Raw genomic sequence first — 12,744 nt, 5'->3', positions numbered from 1 at the left:
GCTATGTCAGTGAAACAAGGCTGTTTTGAACATTTATGCTTAATTCTCTGAGAAAGTTACTGAAAGATACACTTTTGTGTATAAAAGCTGACCACTACCATGAAGTACTCTGTTTGAGGAGATTTCGTTAAGATTCTGACTTTAAAAGGCAAGTGTTTTGATTTTAAGACTTTTTACAGACACTCGGCAGATTTATGTGTAAAGATTTCGTTAAGAATCTGACTCTTAACACACCATCCCCCCGAGAGCCAAACATACTCACCCCTTTTCAACGCCCTCCCCCTGCGGCAGCTCAGGTGTGAACCCCCCCTACAGAATGTCAGTCACTGTGTAAAACTTTTTAGTGACACTCTGCAGATTTGTGTGTAATTCTCTCACAAAGGAACTGTAAGATACACTTTGTATGTATGCAAAACCTTAAAACATTTCTGAAAATAAAATACTTTATCTGAATACATTTTCTTTGAAAGCACTTGAAATTATTTATTTATTATTTCATTGGAGCAATCCAGTTTTGTTGACATCAATGCTTTATTCTCTTTTCTTGTGTTACTAAGATACTTTTAGTTACACTTTAATGGATGCAAACCTTTTTAACCGGGTAAAATATTCATTAATTTGTAAGGAATTCGTTTTCTTTATGTCTCTCAAAAAGGCAAGTTTGTGAATGTAACACTGTTTCGATGAAACACAGCAGTCTTGATAACTTTACATGACTAACATTACTTTTCTAAATATATGTTTTTTAGAGGCGTTACTTTGATTTCTTTCATGTTATTTTAAACACATTACTTTTTTCATATTTTTTCAACATACTGTGATATTTTGTTTTTCTCTCCTTTTTCCATTATATTTTTTGAAAAACTACATAGTGATTTCTAGCAAAATACAACATGCAACTAATACATTATACAATGTTACGACTTTTGTGATATTTTCAACACAATATACTTTTTTTTATAGGGCTTCAAGATATTTTGCATGTCATGCATAAACATGGTGTCATCTTTCTTGAAACTGACGTGCTGTCCGTTTTACAAACAAGTTATGTTTTCTGCTTCTTCATCCTCTGAATTTTCCTCCCCCGTCCCTTCAGCCCTCTCTTGCGGCTTTCACACCAGCGCTTTTCAGTTTCTCGCTCCGAGCGGGAGCTTTTCTGGTTCAGCTCCGGTTTCCCTTTTCAGCTCCCGCTCTGTTCACACCGCCCACTGGCGCCCCAGAGCTGCCCTTGCTGCGTCATGACGTCACCGTTTACATCGCTGATTTGCTCCCCAACGGCAGCCATTACGGCGCTCACAACAACAACAGCGTCGGGTCGATGATCGTGTTTCTTTTAATCACACGAAGCCAGAATAAATTGAATAACGACTTCTACAACCTTATGCTTTGCTCCAGAGTGCCGTGGTTCATTGTTTATTAATGTGTTTCTGCAGCATTTACCGACCGCTGCAGTGCTGCTCTTCCACGGGAGTTTATTCTCCCGTTAGCTCCCGGTTAGCTCACACTGCAGCGGCCGCTCTAAAGTATTCACTGTCCGACTCACACAAGCAGCTGATGCATATCCCCAGTTCCCCTTAGCCTAAGTGAATGTGTGTCAGTCTGAATTGACACTGTTTGGTATCACAACGCTGTTATGAAAGTTTCTCTGGTATAAAACGGGTGATGTTGGCATAGCAACCGAAGCTAAACTGACTACTTGCATCCGATAGCTGCAATAATACAAAACAACACGTCTGCCTCTCTCCACAATGATCGATAACAGCGAACGGATGGTCAAAGTAAGGCACAAATAAACAGAACCACACGAAGCCTGGTTAGTGTTGCCTGACTTTATAAAGTGTGTTTATAGGCACTACTGCTTGTAGGCAGGCATAACAGTCGACCCATGGGAGGTGGGTTTAGTTTCCTGCACGCCTCGACGTGAGAGAGACGTAAGCGACGTCACCTCTTAGCTCCAAAGCTCTTGCCTCTGGACCGACAATTTTTTGGAGCTGGAAATGAAGCGGATTCCGGAGCTAAGAGCCGGCGCAGCTCCGGTGTGAACAGGAAAACCCGGCGCTTTTCAGGCTCTAGCTCCGAGCCGGAGCTGAAAAGGCGCTGGTGTGAAAGGGGCAACAAAGAGTGTCTTAATCAACATATAGATTAACATCCCATGCTTATCTCGAATCCTCACACCAAAGGCCAACTCCAAACGTGTGTGTGTGTGTGTGTGCGTGTGTGTGTGTGTGTGCGTGTGTGTGTGTGTGTGTGTGTGTGTGTGTGTGTGTGTGTGTGTGTGTGTGTGTGTGTGTGTGTGTGTGTGTGTGTGTGTGTGTGTGTGTGTGTGTGTGTGTGTGTGTGTGTGTGCGTGCGTGTGTGTGTTAATTGTTCTTAAGGGTAGGGGGTAGGTCATTTTTGGAGAAACCAGTTCGAGTGAGAGTCTTTCCTCACAGAGCCCCTCCTCCAACACACATGAATGCGCACATGACCAAAAGAGGGCATGAGATAAGTTTGTGCACAGATCTTTCGGCTGTAGGCGTCTGAACCCCGCACTGCTTCTGCATTCGTTTCTTGACTGGCGCTCCGGACGGGTGGTGGTAAGTTGTCACAGGCTGATTAAACCCCATTCGAGGCGTCTCTTGCCATTTTTCTTTTTTGAAAGGTGACTTGGTAAGTGGGATTGCCTGTCTTTTTTAATTTAGTTTGAGTGTATTTCTATCTTCATCTAATTCCACCCCCACTATCTGCTGGCGTCATAGCCACAAGGAAGGGGGTGGAGAAAAGGGGGGAGGCTGGGAGGGGGCGGGTAGACAGTCTCACGCATAACTTCAAAAGAGATACCTAGATTCACATCAAAGGCTTTCACCAGTGTGAAATCACACCTGCCTGTTATAACACCTCACATCAAAGGGAAACACATCAAAGGCTAATTAGATTAGACAACAAAGGGCTCTGAGGGGCAGGGGCCAGACAACATAACTTCAAAGAGACTATCTTAATCAATATATCAAATAACTAAACAACAAAAGGCACTACACAGGGGGCTTTTCACACCTACCTGCTATAACACACATCAAAGGACTAGACTACAACGGGGTGTGAGGGGACAGGGGCCAGACAACATAACTTCAAAGAGACTATCTTAATCAATACATCAAAGAACTAAACAACAAAGGCACTACACAGGGGGGCATTTCACACCTACCTGTTATAACACACATCAAAAGGACCTCGAACAATGGGAGGCGGGACTTAGCTCATTAACATGATTGTACCCAATCACATCAAAGGATCTCGCAATGGGGGCGGGACTTAGCTCATTTGCATAAGTAGGGAGAGGTGTGACCTGTCACATCACCTGTCACTTTTTTGACGAAAGCGGTATGTGTACTACTACTCACTACAATACCCAGCTATCGTTTGGGACTACAACATCCGCCTTGCTTTACAAACCCCGTGATTAGTCCTCAAGCCCTGTGATTGGATGTTGGAGTGGCAGTGCGACTGTCACGGTTGAGTGAAGGAAGCAGGACCCAAATGCAGATAACTCTGATAAACCTTTATTTCAAGGATAATGAAACTAATACAGACTAAACAAAACACTCACCGGTGAACTCAGTCACCAACAAAAGACGAACCGACAAAGACAGACAGAAAAACCAGAACTTAAATACACACAAGACACAGGTGAGGAGGGAGGAGAAAACACGGGGACACCAGGTGAACACAATCGGGTAAATTAGACACACCAGGGAAACTAACGACAGGGAACCACAGACAGATTTAAACAAGACAAAACGCAGACAGAAAACCAAAAATAGATCTAGACAAGACACCATAGAGACAGATCGTGACAGCGACAAGGTTACGCTGAGCGTCAACAGCTCTTTGAAATGGAATGGAACCACGACAGACTTTCCAAACTGGAATTGGACGGGTCCAGACCAAGTCCCCAGGAAGTGGGCCGGACTCTGAGGAAAATATTTATTGTGGCCAAACGGCGGTACTACACTTCCGTTTGGTTGCTGGGCCCGGAAACACTTTTTCCCATTGACTTACATTCGGAAAGAGTGGTCTGTAACTCGTTGGATAATTTTTTGTAAACTACCCAATATGAACATTTGTATAGCCCTTATTAAAAACCTTCGGTCCTCAAGTTGTAATAATGTGCTAATAACGTTATTCTGAGAGTTATTTCCCTCTGCATTATGAACGCGCATCTAACCCACGGGACCGCGCCGCACATTCAAGTTACGTGTTCAGTACTTCATGCGTTTTACTCTTTTTACCTTCACCCATGACAATAAGAACGGACCATATCGCCTTACTGCCCGTGAGCCCACGCAGCTGTAATAATGGATATTGCACATGTTTGTGTAACGGAGTTAAAAATGTGTATAAATAATTATTAGTTTATAAATCACGATTTACAATAGGTTGTGAATTTAATTTTTATGAGATGTTTCCTTTGTATATTTTTGAGTAATGTTTCTAGTGGGAACACTTTCCCGTTGCACATCATTTTCTAATTCTGGTATGTAACTTCCGCCCTCTTGCAATGTATATACTTTTGTATGTTAAATGTGCTATTTAAGTTAATGACAGTGATTATATATTGTTTATTCTATAACACATAGGTTTGAGCAAGCTCTCTGATTGGTCAATAGGCGTGTTTGATTACACGATCAAACAACGATCAAATAGAACGTGCCTAATCACAAAGTATCCAGTGGCCTACACACAGAGATGGGGTCGTTACTAAAAAAAAGTAATATATTACATATTACATATTACTTTAAAAAAAAGTAATATATTACACTACTTCGTTACTATCTACATAAAGTAATTCGTTACTTTACTCGTTACTTTACTCGTTACTTTACTCGTTACTTTACTCGCAGGGCCGGCCCGCCCCTCCCTGCAGGCAGATCACGCAGACTGCTAAAGTTTCAAATGTTCTCTTTAGTTCAGTTTCCATTGTCGCATAAGACTGATCCAGATCCTGAATGTTTTCCTATCTGACCGTGGCTGTCCTCTGTCTCCTGCTATCTGACCGTGGCTGTCCTCTGTCTCCTGCTATCTGACCGTGGCTGTCCTCTGTCTCCTGCTATCTGACCGTGGCTGTCCTCTGTCTCCTGCTATCTGACCGTGGCTGTCCTCTGTCTCCTGCTATCTGACCGTGGCTGTCCTCTGTCTCCTGCTATCTGACCGTGGCTGTCCTCTGTCTCCTGCTATCTGACCGTGGCTGCCCTCTGTCTCCTGCTATCTGACCGTGGCTGTCCTCTGTCTCCTGCTATCTGACCGTGGCTGTCCTCTGTCTCCTGCTATCTGACCGTGGCTGTCCTCTGTCTCCTGCTATCTGTATATTTTGCGCAGTCTATCTCTGCTCACGCTGTTGCGTCAGCGTGTTCTCCTGCGTGTTGGCCATGTGTTGCACTGGAGCCAGACTTCAGCCGAGCACGTACGAACTGCGCATGCGTGAGTGGCAATAACTCTCCTTACCAGCAGGCAGCGGTAGTGTGTATTCGTCATTCAAAACAAGCAACAACCGGAAAACAGAGAAGAAGAACAGACTACGTGTGTGTGTGTGTGTGTGTGTGTGTGTGTGTGTGTGTGTGTGTGTGTGTGTGTGTGTGTGTGTGTGTGTGTGTGTGTGTGTGTGTGTGTGTGTGTGTGTGTGTGTGTGTGTGTGTGTGTGTGTGTGTGTGTGTGTGTGTGTGTGTGTGTGTGTGTGTGTGTGTGTGTGTGTGTGTGTGTGTGATATAAATAAACAACAGCTATGTGCGTTAGCTTCACCTAGCATGTGTTCTTTGCAGGTGTTTGTTGAGGTTTGATTATGACTGATTTTAGAAAGTAACGAAGTAACGCGTGTCGGGGCAATGTTAGTAACTGTAGTGTGATTACTGGATTATAAAAGTAGCGCGTTACACTACTCCGTTACCGACAAAGTAATATTATTACAGTAACGCGTTACAAAGTAACGCGTTACACCCAACTCTGCCTACACACACCACTAGCCTACCGAAACTACTTCCATGAGCCTACATCGTGTGGTTTCCATAGCGACGTTTAGCGACACACAGCCGTTCCACTGTTATACATTGTCTCTCGTTGGAAATCGGCCAGAGAAATCATGTCCGTTAGCGGACATAAAAACGAGTCATCGCTTCGCAGCTACTGGGCTCCATCTCTAGTCAACAGAAAGATGTGGAGCAACGCGCTTTTTGCCGGTCCGGGACACGCCATGAAACGGCCACTGGAGGAAAGCTCTTCCTATAACGTAGTCCTACCCGTGAACACCACAGCACCACCTGCAAACAAGTCTGGCATGGAGTTCATGGAGAGCTGTTTCAAGAATTGCACTTTTAAAGGCAGCATGAACATCCACCTTCATTCTGAATCCAAAATGTTTCAGTACCGTGGACAGCCTGATTTGATTTGTTCCGCTAACCCCACACAGTGATTACTCAGATATTTAAATAGCCTAATTCAAGAATTGTTTTCAATAAATTGTTTTCAATAAATTGGTTAATAATATATTATTTACTATAATTAGGCTATATCAATAACTGTAAGCGAGGAAGCAGGAGTGTTCGATTGATCGGCTATCGTTACCATGGGAACTACTTTCTAGGAACTACTTTCTGACGGAGATTAACTCAAGCAGAAAGCGTAGGTTTGGGAGCAAATGAGCCCACATTATGAAATTATTTTACGATATTGTTGATTACAATGATAGTTTGTGTTATAGAATCGCAATCATACACTTGAGTACAGGCGTACAGGCGTACGGACCTCGGCGCAAGCGCCTCGATCCTGCCGCAGTACTGTCGTACCAATAATGACGTTCAAGAACGGCCTCTCGTGTATGATTGCTTAAGTAACACTTTGGGTACAATATTAATACGTTTTTGTTAAGTTTTAACCGTAAGAAATAGCACTTTAAGTGATATTATCACCATAGTTTTGGCGCGATTTAGACGTGATCACGCCATTTTGATTGTTACCATGGCAACAATTTTTCTGAGTTTCCTGTCTTCTGGTTTTGTAGAGATGTGACATGCAACGCGGCTGTTAAGACAATGTTGTGTTCATTCTCAGAATAAATGCCAGAAAAGACACCCAGATGCTTCGCTGTCGTTTCCTGATCGATAACAGGTCGCTTACGGCTGTGACCCGTTACATTTTCTGTAATTCATCATTTGTAAAATATTATACTACATGGGCTGTATGATGTTAATCTTGTACCGTAAATGTTGTAAACAAAGTTAATACTAGCGACGTAGATTAACGTCCCTGTAGCTTCGTATTGCACTTGCAATATACCATTAAAGGAGTTGAACGTAGCTGTTTGCCACGCAGGGATAAGCCAGAGTGTGCAACCTTTGCATGAGGGCACAACACGTTTTGACCCCGTTTGATTCATTCGCTATACTAAATGATATCGCCCGGGGAAGTCGTCATACTTATACATATATCAATAAAGATATATGTGTCAAAGCTCTAATCAAATTAACAGTTGTGTTAATTATAATTGTATACGTATATATATATATATATATATGTATATGTGGTGGTGTACTCTTCCAGCCGCCTCCCTCGTGTTTGTTTTCCCCGTCTGTGTGGGCGTGGTGGCTGTCACTCCTGGCTCCCGGCTCAAACCTCCACCTGCTGCAATCAGCTGTGCACCCTCCCCTACTACACACCTGATTCCAATCAGCATTTACAAATGCCATATCAGCGGAGGCTCCACAACCTGTCAGCGCCAGATCGTTGTTTAACCCACAGTGGTAAAACTCTCAGCCTTCTTAGCCTTCTTCGTATTATTAGCTATTTTCCTCAACACTGTATATTCTTCTTGAGTGTTCTTCATGTGCTCCAGGATCACTCTCCGGCCGCCGTGCTGTCATCACCAGCCGCCACCAGTCGCCATTTCCAGCTGGATTACTCTCCACGCTCATCCACCTCAAAATAAACCTTTTTTCCAACACTCTGCCGTGTCCTGCGTTTGGGTCCTCTCGGATAACGTAACAGAACGATCTGGCCAGTATGGACCCAGCGGACACAGGCCACCAGTCCAAGACTGCAGACGAACTCAGCCAGGCCCTGGCCAATCAAGGCGCTCTCGTGAGGCATCACGATACAGTTCTCCGTGAGGTAGTGGAGACTCACCGGAACCTCTCCACTAAAGCACAAAGGATCGGCACTCAGGTAGAACTGCTCACCTCACAGTCTTCTCCCCCGCAGCCCGCTGCACAGCCAACAGCCCCTCCCCCCCTCCTGCCTCACCCCTCCATCAGCTACGAGAGGCTGTCATTCCCACACCGGAGCGATACGCTGGAGATTTGGGTATTTGTAGAGCCTTTTTGTTCCAGTGTACGTTATCATACAGATGGGGCTAGGGTAGCATATGTAATGAGTCTGTTGAGGGGTGCTTTAGATTGGGCTACAGCCGTTAGGGAGAGCCAGCCACAAATGTGCTGGTCATATGAGACTTTCATTTCCGAACTGGGGCTGAACGAAGCAATTAAAGATACGCTAGCTGCTAAGGATGATCCAGGTAGCTTGGATAATTTAATTGCCACAGCCATCAAGATTGATAATCGCCTCAGAGAGAGATTTAGGGATAGGACTAGCCGTCACCCCAATCCCAGCGACTCCTCACTTCATCCCCAAATTGCCACGGCCACTGCCCCAATCTCCAAATCCTTCCCGACTCCTTACTCGGTCTCACCCCCTGGAGATGAGCCCATGCAAGTGGGAAGGGCCCGCCTCTCACCATCTGAGCGTGCTAGAAGGATCCAGGCTGGGGAATGTGTTTATTGCAGCCAAACCAGTCATCTCGTTTCCTCCTGTCCTAGTCTGCCAAAAGGTCAGGCTCGTCAGTAGCTGTGGGGATTCTGGCGAGCCCTTCCTCCTCTCTCAACCCCCGACCCAGAACGCAGCTAGAAGCCATGCTTTGCTGCAACCAACAGTCCCTACCCCTGCTCGCCTTAGTGGACTCGGGCCGGACGAGAACTTTTTGGACATTGCAGCTCAGGCAGGAATTCCCTGCGAAGTGTTAGATTCGCCTCTTAATGGTAATGCTCTAAATGGAAAGTTCCTGGCCCAAGTCACTCACCGCACCAAGCCAGTAAACCTCATTCTGTCTGGAAACCATCGTGAGTTGATTCAGTTTCACCTAATTTCCTCACCTCATGCCCCCATAGTGCTGGGCCATCCCTGGTTAAGAACTCACAACCTCCAGATTGATTGGGTAACTGGCAAAATCATTAGTTGGAGTTCTTTTTGCTTATCCTCATGCCTGCAGTCTGCCCTACCGCCAGCAGAGGCCGCCTCTCCACCACCCAAGATCGAGCCGCCTGTCCTGTCATCTGTCCCCACTGAATATCATAACCTAGGAGAGGTGTTCAGCAAACAGCGAGCTCTTTCTCTTCCTCCTCATCGACCCTACGACTGTCCCATTGACCTCTTTCCCTGGGCCCCTCTGCCGTGTTCGGTACAGTCTGTGATACTTCGCGAGACTATGTCGAGGTCACCAATGTAGTGCAGAGAGATAGGAGTCGGAGGCGGGGCATCGAAGGTGCGAAGTTGTCTTTATTCATTTAGCAGAAAAGGGCATGTTCTCGGGTCGCAGCCCGGGAAGACAAGAGGAAGAAACCAGGAGGGCACACAATATATATAGAGGGCAACACATATGCCCGTACGGAAACAATACCCCACAGTTCCGTGGTGAATTATGTCAACCAGTGATCACTACACATGCTTAGTTAGGTAGCTTGAAGAGGGAACAGCTCCATTTGGGAGAGAGCAGGAGACCAGTGCCCCTCCTCTGCCAGTGGGTCTGGGTGTATGGGAGAAGGAGTATGCTGTGGAGAGAGCTGCTGGGGTGGATGTGTTGGATGGAGTAATCCAGGTCTCAGTGAGAGCAAGGAAATCCAGGGTCTGCAGGGAGGCGTAGCCAGAGGTGAAGTCAGCCTTAGGAACAGCTGACTGGCAGTTCCACAGGCCGCCTGAAACTAGATGCTGAACCTCAGTGGAGCATAGGATAGACGAGAGCAGGGCGGTTATAGCGATTAGGAGATACACGGGGCCAGTGATAATTGCGAGAAGACACATGAACAGGAATGGAGAAAATACACATGATTATAGCATGAGGGGCTAAACAACCAAATAAAACACCTGCGATACTTAGCTCAATCAGAGGAGGATTTGCCTCCTCTGTGCCACCCTCGTGACTCCCGCAGGACTCCTTTGTCTTTGTCAGTCTGATGCTGAAGCTGACGCTCCAGGAACGTGCTACCTAAAATGGACACCTGATTGCTGAGTTCTCCCAGCTGTGGGGCCACGCCCCTTTAATGAGTTAACTCTCTGCAGCTGGTGGCCCTCAAAAGGAAATCTAGACTGCCTTCCTCCTGACTTGTTATTGTATTTTAAGTCAATTATATTAAACCCCAAGTTATAAAGTTATGAGTTTAACCCTTAATACAGTTACACCTACTCAATAAAGCTCTTAGTAATCCATGACAAACTGGAGTTGAGACCAGGAGGCAGAGTCGCAGTCTTACACGCTTCTCTGCGCTCTCTCCTAGGCAGTCACCCATAGGAATCCCGAACCCAATAAAATACCCAATATTAGCGGTGTGTGTGTGTGTGTGTGTGTGTGTGTGTCTGCCCAAGGACAATTTAAGGTAAAACCTAATAGAGGTGTCATACATAATAACCTAATAAAAGTAAATGTAACAACTACTACAGTGCAACAAAACAGGAAGATTAAATGTGGTCTCTTAAACATAAGATCTCTAGCATCTAAAGCAATATTGGTAAATGATTTAATATCAGATTATAATATTGATATATGCTGTCTCACTGAAACTTGGTTGAGACATGAAGAATATGTCAGCATAAATGAGGCCACTCCACCCAGCCATGTCAACACTCATATTGCTCGAGGCACGGGCCGAGGAGGTGGAGTTGCAGCAATCTTTGACTCAAGTTTACTTATCAATACTAAACCAAAATGTAATTATACCTCTTTTGAAAGCCTCGTTTTTAGTCTTACGCATCCGACCTGGAAAACTTTGCAGCCAATCTTATTTGTTACAGTGTATCGTGCACCAGGTCCTTATTCAGAATTCTTATCAGAATTCTCTGAGTTTTTATCAACTTTGGTTCTTAAAACAGACAAAGTAATTATCGTAGGTGACTTTAATATTCATGTTGACGATGATAAAAATAGCCTTACTGTTGCATTTAACTCTATATTAGATTCTGTTGGTTTCTGTCAGAGTGTAAATAAACCAACCCACTGTTATAATCACACTCTCGACCTTGTTCTGACTTATGGTATTGAAATTGAGCAACTATTAGTCGAACCGCATAATCCTGCTTTATCCGACCATTTCTTAGTAACTTTTGAAGTACTATTACGAGACTACAAAGCATTAGTCAAAAGCTCTTGCAGCAGAAACCTATCTGTTAGTGCTATAGCCACATTTAAGGAAGAGATTCCACCAATACTTAACTCGATAGCATGTCTGCATGCAGGGGAGGAAACTTATACAAAATGTACACCACCCCAAATTGATCATGTTGTTGATAGTGCTATAGATGCGCTGCGAATAAAATTAGACTCTGTTGCTCCTTTGAAAAAGAAGAAAGTAAAACAACATAGATTAGCTCCATGGCATAATGCCGAAACCCGCAAAATAAAGCAAAAGTCGAGACAACTTGAAAGGATATGGCGTTCCACTAAACTTGAAGAATCTCGTTTAATTTGGCATATTACTCTCAATGAATATAAGAAAGCACTGCGTAAAGCGAGAGCAGCCTACTACTCTTCATTAATAGATGAGAATAAGAATAATGCAAGATTTCTTTTCAGCACTGTAGCCAGGCTGACAGAGAGCCACAGCTCGATTGAGCCTTCTATTCCCATAGCACTCAGTAGTAATGATTTTATGTGCTTTTTTAACGATAAAATTGTTACTCTTAGAAACAAAATTAATGACCTCTTGCCTTCGACCAGTATAGAGTTATCAACAGCTCCCGGAATCGTAAGTTCTAATATTACACTAGATAGTAAACTAGAATGCTTTTCAGCCATTAACCTTGAACAATTACATTCAATGATTCTCTCTTCTAAACCATCAACGTGCATGTTAGACCCAATTCCAACTAAGCTGTTGAAGGAAGTTTTTCCATTAATTAGCACTTCTTTATTAAATATTATGAATATGTCTTTATTATCAGGCTATGTTCCACAATCATTCAAAGTAGCAGTGATAAAACCGCTTCTTAAAAAGCACAACCTCGATCCAGAGGTTTTAGCCAACTATAGACCTATTTCTAATCTTCCGTTCCTCTCAAGAATTCTTGAGAAAGCGGTCGCAAAACAGCTGTGTGATTACTTAAAAATATAATATAATAAAATTCAAGACTGCCTTAAGGACTTAAAAACGTGGATGACCTTAAACTTTTTGATGTTAAACACGACCAAAACTGAAGTTATTGTACTTGGCCCGAAGAATCTACGAAACAAATTATCTAAAGACATACTAACTATGGATGGCATTAATTTGGCCTCCAGTGAGACTGTAAGGAATCTTGGTGTTATATTTGATCAGGATTTATCCTTTAACGCCCACATAAAATCAATTTCAAGGACCGCCTACTTCCATCTACGTAACATTGCAAAAATCAGGCATATCTTGCCTCAAAACGATGCAGAGAAACTAGTCCATGCATTTGTTACTTCTAGGCTGG

The sequence above is a fragment of the Pseudochaenichthys georgianus genome, unplaced genomic scaffold (assembly GCF_902827115.2).
Source record: "Pseudochaenichthys georgianus unplaced genomic scaffold, fPseGeo1.2 scaffold_750_arrow_ctg1, whole genome shotgun sequence".
Classification (NCBI taxonomy): Eukaryota; Metazoa; Chordata; class Actinopteri; order Perciformes; family Channichthyidae; genus Pseudochaenichthys; species Pseudochaenichthys georgianus.
The sequence above is the reverse complement of the archived record's forward strand: the minus strand, read 5'-3'. Positions refer to the sequence as shown.